The 25,191-nt window shown below is 36.7% G+C and overlaps 1 long non-coding RNA gene across 1 annotated transcript in view; it reads right to left on the reverse strand.

The window, feature by feature from the left end:
- LOC148092889 (uncharacterized) overlaps positions 1–25,191 on the reverse strand; it is a 480,973-nt gene that overhangs the window by 368,812 nt on the left and 86,970 nt on the right. Inside the window, exon 3 of the long non-coding RNA XR_015714668.1 lies at positions 5,627–5,669. This is a non-coding gene — a long non-coding RNA (uncharacterized LOC148092889). The remainder of the gene's footprint in view (positions 1–5,626; positions 5,670–25,191) is intronic.

Raw genomic sequence — 25,191 nt, forward strand, 5'->3', positions numbered from 1 at the left:
GAGGCCTGGAACAGACCTTTCCCTCACAGCCCTAGAAGGAACCAACCTTGCCAAAACATTGATTGCAGACTCCCTGACTGTGACAAAACAAATTTCTCTAGTTTAAGCTACCCAGTTTGTGATACTTTGTTACGGCAGCCCTAGCAAACTAAGACTCAACTAAATAAAAATTTCATTGATCAATATTTACTGCGCCTCCTCACGGTCAGAACTGTACACTTGACTTTAGGCAAGTCAACTTTATCAACTCTGCTAAGTAATGGTCTATCTATAAATTATCTAGTGCTTTTCCCTTGTTTTCTGATTGCTGTTCAGGAATACACTGCTGCATTATAAACAGCCTGGCAGGAAAAAAATAAATAAAATAAAACTAGCTTGCTATAATTAAGATCATCTAGTTTTTATTAAATACAATTAGGGAAAATCACACATACAGATTTACAAATCTACTTTTCTACTGTTGAGGGAATTTCCCTAGGAGAATATCAGGTCATTTTACTACACTAATTTCCTTCTCAAGAAAAAAAGACAGCCATCTACTAAATGCCAACTATGACCACTAAACCTAGGGCTGCTTAGAATGTGACAACCTTGCCTACTGAACCACCTTCAGTTCATTAGGATGCATGTAAGAGTATATGGTTTAATTGGCATGTATGGATTCTTCATTGTTTGCAAAAAATTTGTTTTAAGGGTGTCTGACTTTCAGAAGATAGTTGGGAGTTGTACCAATAGCCCTTCCATCTCAAAGTGCACTTCTGAAATCAATGGACCTTCTAGTGCATGTGATTATCCTCATCTTAAATGTTTCTTTAAACCAGGGGTGGGGAAACGTCAGGCCAGCGAAATCATTTGATCTGGCCCTGCCAAGGCAAATGCAGGTGGGACTCGAAATTCAATACATCTAGGAGCTTTTTCCATAGCTAATTTTTAAATTGATAATTTTGTATGGCCCTCGAATGATGTTATAAATATCCAAATGGCCCCTGGCAGAAAAAAGTTTCCCAACACCTGCTTTAAATAAACCCAGCCTTCTATAGAGAGTAGTATGCATAGCTAGAAATGGTGAGTTTAACCAGAATGAACTGAGATACTCAACTGCTATCATCAAAGACATAACTTTGCCAAAATTAACTTTCTTAATGGGTGAATCTCACACTTCCTCCAAATTCTTCCAGTGCCCATCATAGCAACCTTTATATTTTAACATGAGAGAGGAGAAAAGTAATATGTAGGCAATACTAGTGGATGTCATACACTAAATATTTTGTATACTTAATCTACTTTAATACTTATATCCATTGTTTAAAAGGTAGACATTGTTACAGTCATATTCTGGATAAGAAAACTCTAGGCTTAGTACAGTTAGGTAACCTTGACTGGGTCACATAGCTACTGCATTGTGGAACTAGGGTTTCAGTGCACATCATTTGGACCTCAAAGATCCTAAATTCAAACTCAGACAAGAGATTTCAGAGTTCAGAGATCCTTGGCTTCAAGATGCTTACTTAAGGTATGCAGGCTCCTTGAAAGCATCTGAAGTCACTTAGATAGCAATATCCTGCTAACCCTGACTCAGTTATTCTTATGAAGAAACTACTTATTCACAAACTAGTTATTCACAAACACAAACTAAGAGGCTTCAATCAATTTATAGCAAAATAATTCCATTATAAGAATACCTGAAGGTCTTTTAGGTTCACTACATTGATACCTTGTCATATGGTTAATGTTCCAGCAACTTGGCATAGTCCATTTACTTCCTGGACATAAGCAATCAATTCTCCAATTACTAGTAGAAAAAAAATTTAACTCTAATATGTTTACACATGAGGTATCTCACACTAGACCAAGAATCAAGAGCTCTGGTTCAAATTCTACATATCTCACCTATTAGACTGTATAACCCTGACAAGTACATAAAACTTTTCTGAGCTTTTTTTTTTACAATGGATGAAATAAAAATGTTAGACAGACGATCATTAAAGTCCCTTCAAATTCTAACACTGTATGATTTTTAGAATCTCTTTTCAAGCCCTAGAACTTTGGATAGAACTTTTAAGACAATCTATATGACAGTGCCAGACCAGGATCCCTGCTCTCAGGCAATTAGATGGTCTTTCTTAAGTATCTAAGTTGTAGTAGTGATAACAGTGGTGATAGAAATAATAGTGTCACTAAGATTTATTGAGTACTTGCAATGTGCCAAACACCAAACTAAGAATTTTACGTGTATTGTGTTATATCCAACTCAACACAATATATGAGGTAGATACTACTATTTCTCCAATTTTAAAAATGGAGCAATAAAGGAACACAAAGATTAGGTAACTTGACTGGGTCTATACTAATAAGTGGTGAAGCCAAAATGAGCTCTATTGACATACCTTTGTCTCCTACTAGCCTGTGTGCTCTCTGAAGGTAAGGACTTTGTTTCATTTACTTATTTATTTTTATTGATTTTAGAGATAGAAAGAGAGAGAAAAAGAGAGAGAGAGAGAAGCATTGATGTATCATTCTATTTATTTGTGTATTCATCGGATGACTTTTATATGTGCCCTGACCGGGGATCAAACCCACAATGTTGGAGTATCAGGATGACGCTCTAAACAACTTAGCTACCCAGCCAGGGCCGGCAAGGACTTTGTTTTATTCTTAGCCTAGCACAGTGTCAGGCAAATAGTAGGGATCCATTTATTATGTGGAATAAAATGAATGAAGGAAATGAGGAGGGGAGGAGGGGGAGAAAGGGAAGAATGAAAGAAATTATATCTAGACATGCTATGTTCTAAATAAATGTTGATTTTCTTCCTTTATTTTTTTAACCCTGAAATCACACAAAAAATCTGCAACTGTGCCCAGGAAGTCACTGAAGAAGCTGTTATTACTGGTTTAGTATTCTAGTTAATACATGTTCTTGGCTCATTTCTTAATTTCTAATGTTGAGACCAACAAAAGAATACAGTTTAATCTACAACACTAAGGTTCCAAAAATAATAAAAATAATGTCCTTTATATTGGCCTCTCACCCATTGGTGTAAACTAAGGACAAAGAAAAATTGGTCCCAGTGGAAAGGTCCTTCCAAGCCTAGCAGCATCCCTGAATATCATCAACCAGTGGCACCAAATTTGAGAAGCCTAAACAAAATGGTTTGAAACAGCCTCTGCCATTCTTATGTGACTGACTTATGCTCCCAAAATGGAACTGTACAGTGCCTATATAAAGCAGGTCTAAATCACCCTATTTTCACTCTACCTCTACTTGGCTTTATCTCTGCTTATTTACAGTTAAAATTTAGTAAATAATAGAAGCCATAATTCTAAACCTGTATACAGTAAACACAGGGCTCATTAATTCTGTTTACCAAAATAGTTACAGATTTTTAATATCATCTGATCTTACTTGACCTGAAGAAAGTCAACATACTTTTTTGTGTGTGTTTCCGTGAGCTAGAGATAGGGGTGAGTTGGGGAGAAAGAAGAAGGGGGCTAGAGAGAGAGGTCAAAGAGAACAAGAGATTGCTCAGGAAACTTACAGCATTAACCCTATAACACAGAAGATTCGTTTATTCTTATGCTGCAAAGTATTTCCCAAGGCGACGAGTTCCATTTAACTTAGTCATTAAATATCTCAGCACTGTGTGTAAAATAAAGATAATATAAAGAGTTTCCTCATAGTCAGCAAAAATGAATATAAAGCTTACTGAAAATAGTGTGATGTTAATTCTTGGTTATAATGAGGATCAATTCTTACATATTCGTTTCTCATTTTAAGGAAAGAATTTATCAGTAGTCTTCATCTCTGTCTAATCAGCATTATGAGAACTAAAGGAACTCCATAAAGATCCATCCAAAATATTTAATGAGGAACACATTTCTAGGATTCTCTAGTTCTTCCCTATTTTTCATATAATCCCAGGCATGTTTTATTCATATACATATTCATTTATCATTTATTGACCACCTACTTTATACAAGGCATTTGTATTAAGGGACTGTGGACAATCTCTACTTCTCTCAGCACCTATGTTTCCTCCTTCCAAAGATGATGTTAAATTTATATTGTGGTGACTTATTTTTAAAAAACACATTTAAATAGATCAATAAATGGAAAAGATACACCAGTTCTAAGACTTTATGTTACTAAATACTGATAGAAACTCCTTAGCATTTTAATATGTTAATGAGAACAACACCAGTCATTTGAATACATTTTCAATATGCGGAATTTGGGATTACCAAATAAATTATTTAACTACACACTTTTTATATTGAGTTGCAGCTTTTTATATTGCATTTAGAGAACTTAACTAGTGTAAGATACAGTCTATAATAGCTTGTGTATATTAAAAATATAGATATTTGTCTGAAAATATACAGAGCTGCTAACTAAAAGAAACATCACTGACAGCAACACTTAGAAAATACCAGGTGCCTAGAATTGGATGAAAGTAAAAGATAATATTCCAGCCTTAAAAACTACATCTGGATTGTATCCCCTTTTCTAAGACTGCTATTTAATTTTCACTTTTTCTTCTTTCTTACTTACACCAAACTGCAACAGAAACACATGCCCAAATCTAGAATTCATCTTATACCCTTAAATTTCCCGAATATGCCCCATGTGTCCACTAATAATAGCCAAATGCTTTCAAATCTGTTCAGCTAAATGGATCAATAGCTACATCCAGCCTCACATAGTGGGGTTGCCAACATGGTGAAATTAAGCCAAACACAAAATGTGTCTACCATGACAAAAATTATTATCAACCCACTTATCTGAAGAGATCTACATTCCCCAGGTATCCCTTAGAAAAGTTAACATACATATTACCTAGGACAGTTAACTAAAAAATATTTGAGACTCCGAATGAAGGATTTGAGAAAATATTTAGGAGCTAAAATCAGTGAGTTTTACAATTAATCAATATAATAATAGTTCGAGGTCGACATCAAGTAAGAATCTTTCAGACTCAGAGTACACAGAATACGTAACAGCACAAGCAAACTGCTAACATGCCTCTCCGTGAGCTCACTCATATGACACAGCTGCAAGCAACAATTGGGCAGGTGCAACCAAGCTTTTGAGAATTCCTGCCTGTTGCCCAGGAACCACAACACCGCACGGTGGAGATTTTAAACAGGTGCAAACATTTTTTTTCCATTTCTCTACTGCTTGAGACAGTGCAGCAGACAGTACATCTGCAACCACTCCTTACCTACAGCAACGACCACAGAAAATAAACTCTAAAGCAGAAAAAAAAGTTTGAAAGTAAAGCAATGATGTCAAAAACAGTGGTTTTGCAATAATTTGACCCCGTATCAGCAGTCCTGTTAATTGTACAGTTCCATGAAACATTGTCTAATGTTTTACCAGTTGAATGCTTTATAATTAAAATTATTCTGCCTCATCAAATCTTAGAAAAGGTTTCTTTGATTCTTACAAGACAGTGAAATGTAAGGTATGTATAAAATGTACTGTCTTTGGAAACTGTCAATATGTACAAGTATCAAAAATTAACATTTTCACATTATGAAACCTGTAAGCAATTTTAATACACAAAAATGTAATAACATGTCAGTTAACACAAAGATTTAGGTAAGTATAGGTAATTCATATACATACCTGTGCAGCTATCGGGCACAGACAGAGAAGATTTATCAGGTACCTGAAATGAAAAACAAATATAGAAGTAAAAATTAATTTTCTAAATAGAACCAGTATTATGCTGAGACAATTTCTGCAGAGAAGCAGGAAAGAATGCAGTTTTTAAAGAGGTGAGTTATTTTATACCTATATTTTCCCCAGAGGATATTTCAAATCACCTTAAATTCATGTGTGTGAATATACATACACATAGAGGCCCCTCGCAGCGTTATCAAAACAAGTACCAGCAAGGGACTAAGACTCACCGTGGCCTCTGAAACGAAAATGCTTTCACTAGAGAACGAGGCAAACACTTTAAAATGATTTTTTTTTTTTTTTTTTGGTACTCTTCCAAGACTATTGCCTTCCTAATACACATATGACTACTAATCTCTAAAATGAAACCACTCAGATTCATCTGCACTCAGTTTAGTATATTGGTGTGGAAGAAAGTTGCTTTTGTAGAGCAGTCCACACAAAAATGCATAAATAAATAAAGTAAATTTTGAATGTTCATTAACTTTAGTCACAACAGCAAATAGGAATGAGACTAATTGCTACAAGAGGGAATGTTAAAGCCACATATAATGCTTCACCCAAACACTTTCGGAAAACTGACAATGAAGTAGGTATCCATACAGAGGACAACATAAGTTCAGCTTAAGCAAAAGTATGCAGAGTTTATAATTAAATCTAAAATACATTTGCATGTGGGTGGAAACTATATTGTAACATGCAGCCTCCACACTGCCTTGACCCTTAAAAATATTTCATAATTCTTTCTGAAAGCAAATTGAAGTGTTTAATTTATACACTTTTTCTAAGCATAGTGGATGACAGTAATATATTAAAATCAGTAGGTCTATATAACATTTGCTTAGGAGTGTACAGAGGTAATAATCAATTTTGATGATGGTTCAATAAAACACCCTTTTCACACACTTGCGATGAGTGTGTAAATTGCTAACATGTTTCTGGAAAACTATTGGGTAATCTGTATCAAGAACTTAAAGTTCAAAATCTGTACTCACTAATTAGTTCTAGAAATCTATCTTACATAACTGAAAACAAACAAAGATTTATGTTAAAAGGATCATTTTTATGATAGAGAAAAATTAAAAGCAACCTAAATGCCCAACAGTAGAAAAATAATTAAGTAAAGCATAGCTCATCAATGTAAAGAAATGTTTTGTAACAACCCACAAGGTACCTGGTGGTACTATCATGTTATATAAACATATAGGGTAACAACTGCATGGACATGATGAAATTGCTTGGAAGATTAAAAAAAAGAAAAGAACACAAAAATATTGAATGATTATATCTAGATAATAGGGTTATCAATTATTTTAATTTTTATTTTCATATGTAGGTAATTTCTACAATAAACATTACTTTATTATAGGGGAAAATTATTAGTTGGCAGGATAAGAGTAAGAGAGAGAAGTTACAGAGTGCCATATGGAAATCATAAACCTAACCTTCCTAAGGGAAGTCCATTAATTCAGTTACACATAAAATCCACCACGTATACCCCACAGTGAGACAGTCATCCTCACTGCTTCCTCACAGGGGCCCAGCCACGGTCTCTCATCCCACTGCTTTAGAACCTACACCAGTAATTCAATAACACATTTTTAATCATTTTTGTAAAGCGTCTTTAATTATGCAGAGTGAAATGATGGCAAGAACAATTTAGGACTGCAAATCTGTTCAACCTAATACAGACTAATATATTCACTAAGTAAACAATATTAAGTGAGCATCTATTACATGCAAAGCATGGTGCTCGGCGCTACGATATGCTAAAAGATAAATTGGAATACATCTTACCCTCACAGAGCTAACAATTTTAAAATGCCCAAAAACGGTAAATATACCTTCCTATTAATTTTACTGTAAACCCAAAACTGCTCTAAAAATGTCTCAAAAAACAAACAAACCAAAAAAACACCCTAAGAAACAAAACAGATTTTAAAAATGCACATACAGCTCACATAAAGATGCAAACATACTATGGTTTAAGGCATTTGTGACAGAATCTGTTACACTTTACAGCAAGAAAACATAGGTCAGGTTTATTCTTTTATATTATTAAGCAAAAGCTGGTATTTAGGTAATAGTCATTAAAAAGTTACGAGTACATGAGTGTGTATGATTTATAAAAATGCCCTAGTAAATTACATTGGGTGTTTTTTTTCCTGATTTGATCTGCTTTTTGTTAATAGAGAGTTATATAACAGGAGACCAGGTATGAAGGGCCATTGATCCAATATCAAATGCCAGATTTGTAAAGTTATCTCAGATTATCTAAGGCTACATAAAACATGCACAATTATTAACAGGCTACAGTTATTTATTGGCAACCAAAGTAAATAAGTGAGCTGCTTGCTAATCCTGCCAAAGACACTGCTATTACCCCACCACCAGGGAAAGAAAGGGAGGGCAGGAACGGACAGATGAGTGCTGAGGGAATCCCTAACACCCAAAAGGTAGGGGTACCATTTGTGTTGTGCAGATAAAGTGACGCAGCGTAGAGTTTCTCTCAATAACAGTTCTGTTTCCTTGTGACCTGTAACCATAATGGTCACTGGCCCCTTCTGAAGCTAGTGCCACACGATGGTTCTGAGGTTCTGTCAGCGGGGCCAACCTGTGTGAAGTGGAACCAAGCAGTAGGACAGGCTAGTCACGTCACCAATGACCTGTAGATCGGGGCATCACAGAGTTCTGGGCAGCAACAGTTCCGTGAGGCAGGATGGTGGTTAAGTGACTAGCTCTTGCCGTGAGACAAACCTGGAATTGAATTCCAGCTCCCTCCTCTCTTCAATTGTGTGATAGTGAGCAAGTGGCAAGTTACATCTTCCCTGTCTGTAAAATGACAATCATGGTACCTACCCTACAGGACTGTTTGTGGGTATTATGTTATAGGCATGTAAAAGATCTAGCACATGCGTGCTGTAAGCAAGCATTGCTAAATGGAAGCTATTAGTACTGTCCTAGTCGTATGAGAATAGGAGGGGATGTCAGTCCCTTTAAGACACGGGGCCAAGCTAAGCAGGGAGGAGGGAGACAGAAAAATGGTTTTCTTGAGATATCTTGTATTCCACAACGCATCCAAGAGCCAGTCATGTGCTGGGTGTTCACAGACCGTCTCTGAATCAGGATGCTATAATATTAATAGCCACAATAAGCAACGCCAAACAGCCTTTTTAACCACCATCCTTGTTACTAAAGAGGAAGGTAGTAGGATCTAAGTACTAACATGTGCAGCAATAATGCCCATTTTTCTGGGTGCAAAATGAAGGATCATTTTCCATATTTACCTGAAACAACAGGATATGAAAAATAAGGACAAGATGAATGTAATTATCCAGCTGGAATCAGGCCAAGGTGTTGTGGGCTCCTTAACAATCACTCGACGGCAGAATGCATACTGCTGTTGTTCTAGTCCTATTTCTGCTTTGATTTGGAGGCCAGCACAGGTCCAGAATTGTTAAATGGTGTCTGCAGAATCCCATGCAGTTACCTCATCTCTAGAACTGTTTGGTTCACGTGAGGGTGAAGTTACTGTCAGAATAATTCCAAATGGAGACACAATGTAGAGGGTTTTTTGTAAGTACTTTTCATTTCCAGGTTGGTACAGCGGGAACTGAATAGGTCCAACACTATGCTGTGAATTTCAGGACAGTTTATGTCTCCTCCACACTGGCTAGGCCTGGCTAGACATGAAAGAGGTTCTTAATGGTGCCTCTTCAGCCATTTATAAATCTTATAGCTAACTCACTTAGGACACTGAAAAAGGCCTCGGCAGGTCTGTAAGGCCAGTGGCTCCATAAATGGGCTCTGAACCTAAATTTAGACTAAAAACATTTCCCTTATGACTGAATAAGCATCCTCAGGAACATTTTAAGTGCTTTACATTTTAAATTTGACTTACTTTGAGAAAAGACACTGTAATCCTGAATACTTTAATTTTATTTAATATATATTTACTTCTTCTAGACCCATTACTGAGATGGGTGTTCTATCATTATTACAGTGTTATTATAAAATATAGACTTTAATCACCAATAAAGCCAATTTAATGTTTAAAAATAGAAGTGCCCTAATTTCTGTGATTTATCTAAACAGAGAGACTATAAAGAACAAGAGGAATTGTAATTTTAAAAATAGACTTGAAAAACTTATTAATTATGCTTAATTTTGTAAATTATTGAGACTTAGCCCTTTATGCTTAAAAATCTTTCTATCAGAAAAAGGAAGTAAGAGAAGAAACAGTTACCTATTTATCAACTCTGTGAATTAACTGGAAACAGATAAAGAAAGCACAATAAGGAAGGAAGAAGGAAATCATACAAAAAACACCCCTTAGACCTTAGGTCAGACCAGCTCTAATAAACTACAAAATGTATGAAAAACTAAGTTTATAAAAAATGTCATATTTGAATTTTCTAGCATTAATAGCTACCACTTAAAATGAAACAATTTAATATCAAATTTTATATGTAAACATAATGAATTTGAACTCTCAAGTAGAAACCTGATCTACAAAACACTAAATGTTAATAACTCTATTTACTTGTAATCCACACTTCACAGTGTATTAAAGGAGAAAATAGGTTTTGTTAATTAGATGATTTTTTAAAACTGAACTTCTTACATGAAAATTTAAGAGGTAGTCAAGAAAATGAACAAAACCAGAATTTAGATAAACATTAAGAATTGTATTTTCAAAGTACTCTCAACTGGAAGTTATAACTATGGAAAGGAATCACTTGTTCTTGGGGAATGTGAAAATTCAACTGCCCTGCTTGTACACATACATCTCTGGGGTCTTTGTTTAGGTATGATCTCCTCCAGAATCTCATGTTCTGTGCTTAATCTTGTCCTAATTATCACCACACTGCATTGCACCTGTCCTCATAAGGCTGTAAACATGGGGACAGCCGTTTTGTCTTACTAGCCATTACATCTCTAGTCCTTACCACAGTGCCTAATCAACAGTAGGTACGGCTTAAAAAGAGGTTAAAGGGATTTTGAATGAATTGCGTTACCATCTATTTCTGATTAAGAAAATTCACACTGCATGAAAATTAGGGAATGGCATTCCCAACCAAATTGCTTTTCAACCTTTGAAAGACCTATCTTCCAACCTCTTTCACTTTCCCTTCCTTCTTTTCCTCTTCATCATTATAAAACTAAATGATGAGAATCTGAGTCTCAAATGTGGACAACAGACTAGAAAACCTGCTTGGTTTGGCCCCAGGGCGGGGAGAAGTGAGCAATCCAAATCCCACTTAACAGACGCCTCGTGTGACAGAAGTTGAGACCCAGCGTTCTCTGAGTGAGTTCTGCAGTTTGTAACCAACTGTTTGGTTCTTCTGTTCTCCCTGAGAGGCCGCCTTTGGCTATTGGCTATCGTTCCTGAGACAGATCCCTCCATTATTTTATTATTTTGGGCATCTATGCAGTTTGAACCACTCATGTGATTATTGGTACATGTGTTCATTCTCTCCCTCCACCACTAGGTTGTATGCCTTATGGAGGTCATGTTATTTTGCTTGGCACTCTGTGTTCAGGGTCTACCCTAGTGCCTGACACACAATAAACACTCCATAAGTATTTGTCAGATATAGAAATATGAGGTTTGGAGCAGGGGCTTTCAATCAAGAGACTAAAATTAGGTAGTATCAGCCATTCCTGCCCTTGGTTTTGCTACATTCCAACTCTATCTACCACATGGAAGCCTTGATACTGTAGGTACTCTTACTGTAAACTCCATTCAGTCAGTAGCAAGTCGGGAACTGTTCAGAGCAATTCTAGGTGGGCCGGAGGTAGAATGCCTGCAAGAAGCAATGGAATTATGAGGACAGCTACCACTTCCAATTAGAAGTCTAGGGTTTGAATCCCAGTTTACATATGTGTATCCTAGGGGAAACTTACATAAACTCTCCAATATTCAGTTTAATCTTAAATAAAATGTGAGGATTTTATCTAACACCGCAGTTTTGAACGGTAATTGAATGAGGGTGTATATATGAAAGCAGCTGCTGGTATAATTCACAGCATTTAGGAGAAGGGTTCACGACAAATTAGTTCCTGTACATTGGCCAGCCACTGTCTGCAGAAAGATAGATATGATTTGACTAAAAGCCCAGGAGCAGGCATTTTAGGTAGAAAAAAATGGAAGAAACAGGGCTCAAAGGTAGAAAAAAAGTAAGTAGGTATTAGGGACAATAAGTTAAGAAAAAAAAAAAAAGAGTAGTAGAAATATAACAGCAGTTAGAAATGAAAGAGATTTTAGCATGGTAGAAAAAATTGCCAAGAAATCTATTAGCTTTTCCCTTAGGTGACACAACCTTCCCTCATACAAATAAAATAATTGCTACTATTATAGTTAGGAGAAAAACCAACTGAAATGTACATTAAACACATATTAGAGATTTAACATTCTTCACATGATTTCTCATGCTGGAAACTCAGCCTGTGTAAATATAGCCATGAACTTTATTATTTACTATGATAAAGTAACAGCATATCCTGCTCTATGTACTGCCTGCAGAGTTATAAAAGGCAAATGTCTACTTGCTCTTTAGGCACAATTACAAGGCAGCAGAAATGTAGAGCTCGGCCCTTTCTTTGCACTGTGTGCTTGTCAGACAGCGGCTACCAACATGGGAACAGAAACTTGGTATCATGAGAACTTCACTGAAATTATTTTTTCACATGTAGTTGCTTACATTTTCTCACTACTTTAGTCAAACTTAAGTCGACTTCCTCAATAAAATTATTTAGTCTAAGCCATTATCTGTCCAGTCTGTTTGTGTGTGTGTAAGGTGGAGCGTGTGCGGTGTGCACTCTTCCCTTTGTTCTTAAAGAAAGGGGGTGAGACGTGTTAGATGCTCTCCTACCAAAGTAACCACTACGCCTCCGTACTTTTCTTCAGGAGTCGGTCACCTGGTACCAATAACTTCAGCAAAAAAGTCATTTGAATTCACAGCCTCTGTGCACCTGCACCGATAAACTGCTTTGGTAACGGTCTGTGTTCTCTATAAGCCTGTCACCTTCGTGAGGGCTGGAATCTCGTCTGTCTTTCTTTCGTATCATCACCGCCTAGTTCAGGGACAGGCACACAGTACTGCCACTGCGTATTTCATTCATTTATTAAACCAATACTTGCTGAGTACTTACTATGTGCCAGACATTGTTCTAGGTGGTGAAAATATACGAGTAAACAAAGCAGATGAAAATTTCTGGTCCCACGGAGATTACATTTTTGTGTGGGCAACTGATAATAAGAAAGACAGACAAGTTAAATATACAAAATAAGACAATGGTCTGTCTATGCTAAGGAATTAAAATAAATCAAGGAAGGGGGGAAAATGCTGGGGTGGGAGAGCTGGAGTTGAAATTTTAGATAGGGGGCCAGTGATAATATCACTGAAAGATCACATTCAGGTAAAGGCCTAAAATAAATGAGGGAATGAGATAGAAAGATATCCTTGGAGAAAAGGCATTCAAGCCAAAGGAGTGGAAAATGCAAAGGGCGCCTCATAGGACTATTCTCTTCTGTTTTCTATTAAAATGTCAAGCTAGATTCTCACAGAATTTCTCCTGCTAAAACATAGTGGTGCTTTTATTTAAAAGAGAAAACACACACACACATACATGGTGCGACAAAAATAGGCTTACAGTTGTGAGTATGCGAAAAAATTTATTCTTGTATTATTATTTATTAATTATTGTATTATTTTCCATACAAATTGTAAACCTACTCTTGCCCCACCCTGTACATATATCACATTTTCTTTATTCATTCATCTATGTATGGAAAATTAGGTTGCTTCCATATTTTGGCTATTGAAAATAATGCTGCAATGAACACAGAAGTGCATATATCTTTTTGAATTTGTTTCTGTTTTCTTTGTATAAATACCTAGAAGTGGTATTTCTGAGTCATTTGGCAGCTCTATTTTTAATTTTTTGAGGATTCTCCATGCTGTTTCCCATAGTGGCTGCACCATTTACAATTCCATCAACAGTGTACAAAGGTTCCCTTTTCTCCACATTCTTGCCAGTACTTGTTATTTGTTGATTTTTGATGATTGCCATTCTGACAGGTGTGAGGTGATATCTCATTGTAGTTTTGATTTGCATTTCTCTGATGATTAGTAATGTTGAACATCTTTTTATATGTCTGTTGGACATCTGTATGTCCTCTTTGGAGAAATGTATTTTCAGGTTCTCTGCCCATTTTTATTTTTATTTTTTTAAAATATATTTTTATTGATTTCAGAGAGTGAGGGAGAGGGAGAGAGAGAAAAACATCAACAGTGAGAGAGAGTCACTGATCAGCTGACTCCTACACATCCTCTGCTGGGGATCGAGCCCACAACCCGGGCATGTGCCCTGACTCGGAATCAAACACAATCTCCTGGATTATAAGTCGACGCTCAACCGCTGGGCCACGCCTGCCAAGCTCTCTACACATTTTTAAATTCGATTGTTTATCTTTGTTGTTAAGTTGCATGAGTTCCTTATGTATTTTGGATATTGGCCCCTTACTGGACTATCTTCTTCCATTCAGTAGATTGTCTTTTTGTTTTGTTGATGGTTTCCTTCACCATGCAAAATTTTTTAGTTTGATGTAGAGTAAGGGCAACAAAAGCAAAAATTAACAAATGGGCTAAACGTTGCCTTTAAATGTATTAGGGCTAGGGTAAGTGTGTAAGAGTGAGTGAGTGTGCGTGCTTATATAGATTTCTAATCACTTATGTAATGTTTTTATTTGTAACAATCTATTCAGATTTACCAGTTCCTTTCAAGTCAGTTATATGTTTCTATAAAATTGCCCATTTAATCTAAGTTTTAAAGTAGCTTGAATATTTAGTTCAAATAAACAGCATGAATTTATTCATAGTCTTTAGAAATTATTTAAAATCTCCAAACAAATTTGTCTTTTTTCTTTTTAATGCTGTTTACTTGTACCTTCTCCTTTTTTATGATAAAACTTCCCAGAATTTGTCTATCATATTTGTCTTTTCAAAGAACCAATGTTTTTAACTGTCTTTATGACTTTTTCATTTCACTTATTTCTGATATTATTTTGCTATCTCCCTAACTTTACATTTTTTTGGTCTTACACTATTGTATCTTTACTAGCTTAATAAGTTATAGTCTTTTTTACATATAAACTTAAAGCTATACATTTTCCCCTATTAACTGCTTTAGCTGCATCCTTTGAGTTTCTGTATGTATTGTGTTCACTGTCACTGAGTCCTACATATAAAACTCAGCTGTAAAAAAAGAACGAAATCCTGCCATTTGCAGCAACATGGATGGACCTAGAAGGTATTATGTTAAATGAAATTGGTCAGACAAAGAAAGACAAATACCATATGATTTTGCTGATATGTGGCATGCAAAGAACATAAACAAAAATAAATACAACAAAACAGACTCATAGGTACAGAGGACAAACTGATGGTTGCCAAAGGGGAGGAATGTGAGAAAGGACAAAATGGGTAAAGGGGGTCAAATAAAAGTTAAAATTTAAAAAATGATAATATAAAGAAGAAACACCTTTAAACATATTAAGAAGTTTCCTTTCTATCCCGAGTTTGTTTAAAAAAAAGAAATAAAGGTAACTATAATAAACTCTCCTCACATATTTTTATTCATGTCTGACAGCTGAAGTAAAATTTATAAAGTGACTTTATGTGGTACTTACTATAGGTAGAGGAAATACTTAACACTATTATATTTAAAAGTAGGGGGAGGGAAAGGGACTCAAGGGACATAAAGTTTCTTCACTTCATTTGAAATGGTAAATTATCATTACCAATAAAAGAAGAACAAAAAATCCACAGATAACTTTATGTTCAATGGTGAAAGATTAAAAGTTTTATGTCCAAAATCAGAAACAAAAAAAACCATTTTTTAAAATAAAGGTCACACTTAATAAACCTTCAGAAACCAGTTGAGGTCTATGTTATAAAAACTGAACCATAGGGAAAAAGAAAGCACCTAAACTCATTGCATAAGGCCATTAAACACTGATATCGCCCAGCCAGGCGTGGCTCAGTGGTTGAGCGTCAACCTAGGATCCAGGCGATTGGGGTTTGATTCCCGATCAGGGCAAATGCCTGGGTTGTGGGCTCAATCCCCAGTCGGGGGCGTGCAGGAGGCAGCACATCAATGACTCTCTCATCATTGATGTTTCTCTCTCTCTCTCCCTCTCCTTTCCTCTGTCTGAAATCAATAAAGATATATTAAAAATAAATAAATAAAATAAACACTGATATCAAAACTAGATAGATGACTTATGAGAAAGGAAAATTATTTGCAATAATTAGACTAAGAGGTAAAACCAAGCAAAGAACACTGAGGGGGGGAAAAGGTAACGTAACAATAGCTATCATTTATTTAGGTCCTACTAAGTGCTTTGCCAAGAGGTTTGCATATATTATTTAATTTAATCTGTACATCAACCATATGAGGTAGTCTTATTTTTAGCACCATTCTATAAAGGAAATAATTGGTTCTTAAAGAAAAGAACTGGGTCAAAGTCACAGAACTAAATAGCTAGCGGAGTGTAATGTTATGAGACTATAACCTGTTACTTAAACACTAGCTTCTAATGTTTCTTCATCTTTTTAAAAGTATATTCAAATAGAACATAATAATCTCTCCATAAAACTAAATCCAATTTTGAATGCAATATTATTTTTGGCTTTCAGCAGTTTTACTATGATATTCCAAGCCATTACTTTCTTCAAACTTACTGTGTTTCAGGTTTGCTAAACTTCTTAAATTTATATATGTCTTCCACAAAATTTGGAAAGCTTTAACCTTTATTCTTATTCTCATGTAAATATTTTTTCTACTCCATTTTTGTTCAATGATCTATATGCTACATCTTTTAAAACTGTCCTTCAGGCTTCTGGGGTTCTGCTTATTTACCCACTCTTTTTCTCCACACTCCTTTCTAGATGGATGATTTCTATTGATCTTCAAGTTTACTGACTTTTCCTTCTGCCACTACCATTATGTTACTAAGCTAATTCAGTGATTTGTTTCAGATAATGTACTTTTCTGTTCTAAAATTTCCATTTCGTTATATACATATGTATATGTATGTAACTAACACATATATAACAGAGGTGTATATAAAACATATAAGTAAATAACATAACATATATAACATATATATATTCACTTCTCCATTGAGATTTCCTATTTTTGTGTGCATTTCAACCTTTATTTTCTTTTCCTCATTCGGAATAGTTGTAATAGCTGCTTTAATGTTCTTGCCTGATACTTCCAACATCCAGGTTATTTTAAGATTGTCATCTGTTCATTTTCTTTTTCTTTGAGAAAGGGTTGCAGTTTACTATTTGTTTGGGGTTTTTAAAAAATTAATTTTGGGTTTTATCTCAGACATTGTCAGTGATAATTGTGGATATTCTGGATTGAGTTATATAAAGCCAGACAATGCTGATATTTTTGTTTTAGCAGGCTATTAACTTGGCTAGTCTGAAACTTTAAACTCTGTCCTGTTCAGTCTGCCCTGTACCTGTGTGGTTCCAGGGTCAGCCAAAGACGTAGACAGAATTTACATACAGAATTTGAGGTTTCCCATCTCTGTCTCTTTCCTTTCCTGTGCTCATTCTCTGGTATCCCTGCTCTTACCCAGGGTTCCTCTAGTCAGAAAGCGGTGGGCTTTCTTCCGAAGTTTACTCCCCCTATGGTGCCGCTACAACTTCAGATACTCTCAGAGATTCACTTCACCCCATGTCAGTTGCTTTATCCAAGTTTCATTCCCCTCTAAAATCTTCCTACTATTGCTCATCCTGTAAAACCTTCAGGTTAGTGTATTATCTTTTGTTTTGTTTTCCTTTTTGCCCACTTTCTGGTTGTTGTTTGCTGGTAGGCTGCTTGATTAAAAGTTTATTTCTCCACACCAGAACCAAAACTCTTGTATTATGGTTAATTCTAGGAACAGAAAGCTCTAAAAAGGGACAAAGCCTGGCTGGGCGTGGCTCAGGGGTTGGGCGTTGACCTAGGATCCAGGCAATCGGGGTTCGATTCCCGGTCAGGGCACATGCCCGGGTTGCGGGCTCAATCAATGACTCTCTCATCATTGATGTTTCCATCTCTCTCTCTCCCTCTCCTTTCCTCTTTCTGAAATCAATAAAGATATATATTTTTAAAAAATTTAAAAAAAAATAAAAAGGGACCAAGAAGTACAGAAAAGAACTGGAGTCAATGGGCTAGAAATATGTCACTTGCTTCTTAGAAGAAAAAGGACAAGGGAACAGGCAATAAACTTAAAGGAATATGTGCTGCAAATCAGGTAAGCAAGCAAGTGACATTTATGTACATCAGATTCTCAAAAGTTTTGGAAGTGAAAAAAAGGTCAGCCAAATGTTTCAAGAACAATACTTATCAGATCCCAGAACCAAAGTAGGAGAATAAATTTATGAAAAGAATCTCTGTCTGAAGTTTCTTTGCCAAGATTCACAGTGACACACAACACATCTCAAAGCTTAAAAAACTATCTCAAGAACTAGCAGTGATTAAGCTCCCAACTAAATGATATTTTCTACATTAAAAACGAGCACACACTCAAGTGTAAAATTTTTAAAAAATAAGCTAAAGCACATTCACTTTATAGATGAAAATGGAGCCCATTCATCTCGATCATTACAAGATCTGCTTTTAGACTTGATGCATTATAGGACATGGTAACATCAGGTAGTAGAAGAAAAGTTCTCATTTAAAACTCAGCAAGAATCTAATCTATGCTAGACAGCTATCATTTGAAATAATCTCATTATATTTTTTTCTCCTTTGGTATATCTCTGGATCTAATTCTATTATGTTACAGTAAAAAACTATGCCCCCATTCCCCCCATCAGCCATCAGAAAATATGGCTTCACCATTAAGCATCTTGGGGATGTTGGACAAGTCCCTTCACCGATCAAGGCTTCAGTTCACTCATGTGAAATGTGATGCCAGAACAGATGGTTTCTACTTTTCAATTGTCCCATTCTATGACTATAAATTGCCTTATTTCTGAATTCTTCAATTTTTGAGGTCTTCTTGTATGATTTCTACAAAACAGGTCTGGCAAATTCCTCAGATCTCAGGCCCATGAAAAAATATTCAGGAGAGACAGTTTATCCTTTCCAGAAAATGAGGGGAGAAAAATGCAGTTCCCACATACAGTCTCAAATATATCACCAACTGGCATATGAAGTTGTGATACCTATGGAGATAAGAAGCTTGTTTACATCAGTACTTCAGGTGAGTGAGGTAATTTTGTAAATGGTGTGTTAAAAATAATTTTAAATTTGAAGACTAAGTAATTGGGTATTTGTTATGAATTTCAAGAAAAAGATGTTATAATATCAAGATTCTGAGAACTTGAGATCTATCACCTTATAAAAAACTCTGCTTAGAAACAAAAAAAAAGAAAACAGGGTAAGCAGTACAATGCTGTTTACAACGGCCTGGATTACATTCATTCAAATAACTGTAATAAACACACACTGTACACCTTGTTGGTACAGGTGCTGTACTGTCCACTGCGAGACACAGACATATAAGAATTTCCTATTTGCCTTTAGGGAAGTTATAATCTACAAGAAGCAACACATACTAGAAGATATATATACATAAATAATAACAGAGCATAGCAAGAAGTAAAAATACTATGAGCAAAAACGGAGAGAGAACCCTGTGTCTCAAGCTTTGCTCCCTGCAGGGAACTAAGCCAGTAGGAATCACACGAGGACCAGCAGTCAGTTGAAGATCTAATGGGTGCTCACCTGGAAAATAGGATCTAATTCCTGGGCAGAAGGCCAGGAATCAAGGATGATTCTCTGCAACAGGGAGTTGAGAAAAAAGAGCAATCGAGTAAATACTGTTATGGGAAGAAGGGCATTCCAAGTTGAAGAAATACCAAGAGCAAACTGCTAAGGCAAGGGAAGGAATTTTGAAATGTTTTTGTTTTCTACCTCGTAAACAGATCACTCTAAGCAGAAATTATCTGAAAAAGTAACAATTTCTATCAGTTTGCAAATTCTGGCAGGCTAAATTACAGGAGGGGATTAGGGCAAAATTACCTTCAAGTTCCTGTTTACAACTTCCCACCCCCTAAAAGGCTATTTATATAACTCATACGTGCAACTGAGTTGCACCCTTTCTAAATCATTCTGTTTAAGTGTGAAATGGCTGGATCAATATCACTCGTCTTCATTTTGTTTTGAAAGGGCAGTAAGAATGAATTAATCTATAATCACACTAATGACAAGATTAAGAATTTTAACTCCTTCCTTTGAAAGGGAGACACACATACATCAGCCAAGAGCTTCCAAGCTTAATTTACAATTCACAAAAAACCACAAGCAAATTATATAGTGAAAATGTCCCTTATTCTTACTTGAATGTAACTGTAATCTGTTGAATATCAGTTTTAACAAAATGAGTAAGAGTACAACAGAGTTCAAATGAAGCTTATTTCTTGCCAAAATCTATGTGAATGCCAAATACCTTCCAAGCAGACTGTTTGGCTACTTAGTCAAATGAATCCTCTTGCCTTGCATTTAAACTAAAAAAAACATTGCCTCAGACTGGGCACTAAGTTGCAGTGGTCCTAGACAGTGGTTAGTAATGAACGAAATTAAGGGAGGCAGAGGAAACGCTTTGGCCACTTGGGTACTAGACGGTAGATCACATGGTCTACACTCCTTCAGAAACAAACTACAACAGTAGAAAAAGACGGTGTGTTACTGTGGAAAACAGTATGGAGGTTCCTCAAAAAATTAAAAATGGAGCTGCCGTTTGACCCAGTGATTCCACTCCTAGGAATGTATCCTAAGAATCCTGAAACATTCATCAGAAAGGATATATGCACCCCGATGTTCATAGCAGCACAGTTTACAATAGCTAAGATCTGGAAACAGCCCAAGTGCCCATCAGTAGATGAGTGGATACAAAAGCTGTGGGACATTTACACACATGGAATACTACGCAGCTGTAAAGAAGAAGAATCTTGTACCCTTTGGGACAGTATAGATGGTCCTGGAGAATATTATGCTAAGTGAAATAAGCCAGGCAGCGAAAGACAAGTATCACATGATCTTGCTTATACGTGGAATCTAAAGAACTTAATAAACTGATGAACAGAATAGATTCAATGACATGGAAGCATAGATGAGACTGATGAATGTCAGAGGGAGGGGGGAGGGCGGGTGGGTGGAGGGGGAGAGAGTGACCAAAGAATTTATATACATATATACACAACCCAAGGACACGGACAATGGTGGGAAGAGGGACTGGAGAGGGGGAAGGAATGGGGTGGAACGGGTCATTGGGGAGAAAAAGGGACATCTGTAATATTTTAAACAATAATAAATTTTTTTAAAAAAAGAAAGAAAAAGACGGTGTGTTATGCTTTGCCTATGAATCCTGGTTTACAGGATGAGGAAAGGAAAAATGGAAGGAAGGGAATTAATATTCAGTTATGCCCTATTTTGGGCTAGACACTCAGCAAGTGTTTTACTATTTAATCTCATCACAATCAAATGAGGTATTCATGCCATGTAATACAAGAAAGGAGTGAGGTTCAAAAAGGCTAAATTACTTTTGCAACTCCATGTATCACCTATGTGGTGATACCATTATTGATCCCAGTCTGACTCAGAAGCTTCTATTCTTGCCCATATATATTTTTGTTCACCACCCAGTTTTAAAAAGTAGCATACTTCCTTAGCATTGCAACTTCAGTAGGCAGGAGATTCCCCTCTAGCTGTTTTTGGGCAACTTCGTTTCCCAGGTGTTGCACACTGATTGTGGGCACCTCACCTCCTCTCCAGATCTAGTGTCACTGATCATCTGTAACATAGCTGAAGGGGTATTGCCTAATATACAACCAGAGAATTGATTTCAAAAGTGGTGGCCCTTACTACCAAGGCGGTGGCAGCAGCCTGTCCAGAGGCCAATGGATGAAATCTTGTCTTTGCTCCACTGCTTTTTGCTCCTTGGAGTCCCCAAGATACACTCTGCCACTGCTGGGCCTACCACCATAGTCTCCTTTCCCTGCAGGCTTCTCTCCTGGCCAAACTTATCAGGTTTGATATCACAGATATTGTCAAGCCCTCTGCCTCTGGAGTTTTCTGCTCTTTTAATCCCTTTTACGTTGTTTTTCTCACCAGCCTAAACCCAAGGCCCATTAATTTATTCTTCTGCTAACATTTTCAATTCACTTCCTGGTTTTCCTCTGTCTCCTTACCAAGGTCTCTTGGTTAAGATCCTGAGACAAGAATTTGAGTGTTAAGTAGTTTACCCAGGAGACAACCCCAGGAAACACTGGTAAGGGAGAAAGAAAGTGAGGCAGAGAAGAGAAATAGTGTGCAAAGATAACCATCAATAGTTCCCAGATCCCTGTTGTCACCAGTTGCCCCTTCCATCAGGGGGCAGTTTATTTCCCCCATCTTGAATCTGGGCTGCCTAGGACCTTGTTTTGACCAATAGATTGCAGCAGAAGTCACACTGTGCCAGTTCTGAGCTGCAGCCGGAAGAATCCTGACAGCCTCCTGTTTTGTTTTCTTGGAATACAAGACAACATGTAAAGAAGCTCTAACTAGATTAGTGGGTAATAAGAAACCATGTGGAGAAAAGAGGCCAAGACAGTCCCTGGCCATTTCACCCATCGCACTGAGGCCCCAGACACGTAAGTAACCCACTGTGACATTCCTGACCCAGACAGGCAAGTGCAGCTACATGACTGACCTCTGGCATTACTAGCCAGAGCAGGACTCCCCAGCTAAGCCCTGCTACTCCACAGACTTGTTAGAAATAATAAATCCTTGTTATTTTAAGCAACTAAATTTTGGGGTAGTTTGTTACACAGCCATAAATGAAACAGGTAGAAAGTCAATAAGGGATGCATTTATTAAGCAACTTCCCTGCTGCGGTAAACTGGACTTAGATCCTCCTGAGATATTCTGGGAAACTGTAGAATATTCCAGAACATTGACTAACTTGCCACCAGTTATTTACCTAAGCGTCTTCTTCTAGAGACATCAACTCTTTAACATTTGAAGCCTGTCCAACACTTGAGCAAAACTTGCACAATGCCTAGAAAAAAAGTCTTCGGTGACAAGAGATAAGTGTTGGGGAGAAATGGAAAGAGCGCCACTGTCAGTGAAAATCCATTCCCTGGAGCAGTCCAGCTACCTGCCCTCTCCACCCCTAGATTTCAGAAGCTAAACATGGTCTCCCAAACTCAAAGATTATATAAACACTACTCATCCACTGCTTCCATATGTAGCTAGGCCCTAAATGTTGCTTAATAATTCTCTCAAGTTTCCTTAATCAGCTCCCACTCTATGTTTGTATTTGACATCCATTGCCAAGTGTCCCTCTTTCCTGAAATCGACTCCACTCTCCCCCTTCAGTATCTGCAAAGAAATCTGCCATCTCAATGAGAAGAAAAAGCCATTCAATCAACTTTTTGCTGCCTCACTTACAGACAAGTGCATTCATACCCATTCATTCCTCAGGCCCTACTAACAGCACGGGACAGGATCAACCTTAATCCACTGTTAATGCATCTACCTCTCCATCCCTGCAATATCCCCCACCGGAGGGGTTTTGCCCCTCCTATGTAATTGCCCCTGTCTGTCTCTCTGAACACATAAACCTGATGAAGCCATTGATCTATTGAAATACTACATACTGTCCCTATTACCTAAAATGTACTATTTTCTTCCTCGCCCACCCCGCCACCTTCCTCTTCTTCCCTGGCAAACTCCTCTTCATCAATAGCTATCACCTCATCAGGAAAGCCTTCTCTACCTTAGCAAAAAATAAAAGAGCAAAATGCACTTGCCTTAGGAGCTTAGGAATTCATTGTCAACTTGGAACTTTTTGTCATGTTAGAGTGCTATGGCAAAACAAACTTCAACAGTGGCTTCTAAAATGGATTTTGTATTTCTCATCACCAAAAATTCAGAATGTATTAAATTTTAAAAGGATTTTCATAGCAATAATGTATACTTGTATGTCCACAGTGAGCTTGTTTAGGAAAATTTTTCTAGAAATGTGAAATAACCGTTTTTTTGTAGTCAGATTGACCAGCCTATTGACATCAGATTTTATAGGTATCATTTTTACTTTCATAAAGAATGAGCTGTGAACCTAAGAGAAATGAAAAAAAAATCATTTGGGGTTTATGTTCACTTCTGACCCCTACTAACCAGTCCTAGAGTCTTTTCTTAAACCATAGGCTGAATTTCCTGGGAAAGGATTTAGAACAAAGAATATATATCTGCCTCCTCCCCAGCACATTGTCGAAACTGGAGAATGTGGTACATTTTAAGTATTTAATATAATATTAATCCTACTGCCTTAGAATATCTAAAATCTACTCAGAGTGCTTCCCACCTTCAACTTCCCCACCTTGGAAGAGGTGGGAGAGGTGAGGTGGCTTTTTAAAGGTTGGTCTTCAGGGATAGAAGGACAATAAAATTCCCCACCAATTGTTTTTTATTTCCTGCTACCTCAAAACCTGAATACGTATGATATTATGAAGTCTTTGTGAATTTTTCACTAAAAGCATCCTTCCAGTTAAGATTTTTTTAAATGTAGATTAAAGTCAAAATGCAGAAAAGGGCGAAGTCAGATTAGCAAACCTTCTGAAAAGCATTGTCTTTTATAAAATTTGGTAAAATGCAGTAAGAAGCATGTTTCCCAGTCTGTTTTCTTGGTCTGTGGATACCTGGGACATAATTTAGTTTTCCGTCCCCTGTTCCCAGATCAGCTCACTCTTTGTTCAGCTCTTTCTTCAGTCTGGCATATAATTACTTCTTCAGCTCCTGTGCTATTTGGTTTTAAGCACCTCTTACCCCCAAGGCTTCATGGCTCTAAGGGCTTGTTGAATTTAAACAAGCACATTTAAATCTTTGTCTTTAAATGAGTAAAATAAAACCCTTAACACCTAACACACAGTACTTTTCTATCCACCTACACTCTAAATGTGCATGTTTTAATTGTCTACCAGATCATAATGAGCATCTATCCATCCTCAAAATCAGAGAAAGCAAGACTCATTCTAGAGGTAAATTTACAATAAATGGTTTTATTCTTGATTAGCTATGTGAGTTTGGGAACATGGAGATTGGTACATGCATAATTTAACCACCTAAAAAGTATCAGATGATCAGGAACACCTTGGAAATAAAGGTGGGAAAAAGATAGAGAAGGAAAAACAAAGGAGGAAAGCAAGATACTAACAGAAAAAAATATACGACAACTAAACAAAGAAATTTAAGCCTTACGTCTCACCCAAAAATCTCTGCACTTACACACATCCTCATACTCATGTATGTGTATGCAGACACACACACACACACACACACACACACACACACTTTAATTACAGAAATGTTACAACTATATGGCTTTCTTAAGAGACATACAGGAGGCCTGGATTCTACTACTGTTGATGCTGGCAAATCATAAATGGTTTTAGTTT

The sequence above is a fragment of the Miniopterus natalensis genome, chromosome 6 (genome assembly GCF_054644295.1).
Source record: "Miniopterus natalensis isolate mMinNat1 chromosome 6, mMinNat1.hap1, whole genome shotgun sequence".
Taxonomy (NCBI): domain Eukaryota; kingdom Metazoa; phylum Chordata; class Mammalia; order Chiroptera; family Miniopteridae; genus Miniopterus; species Miniopterus natalensis.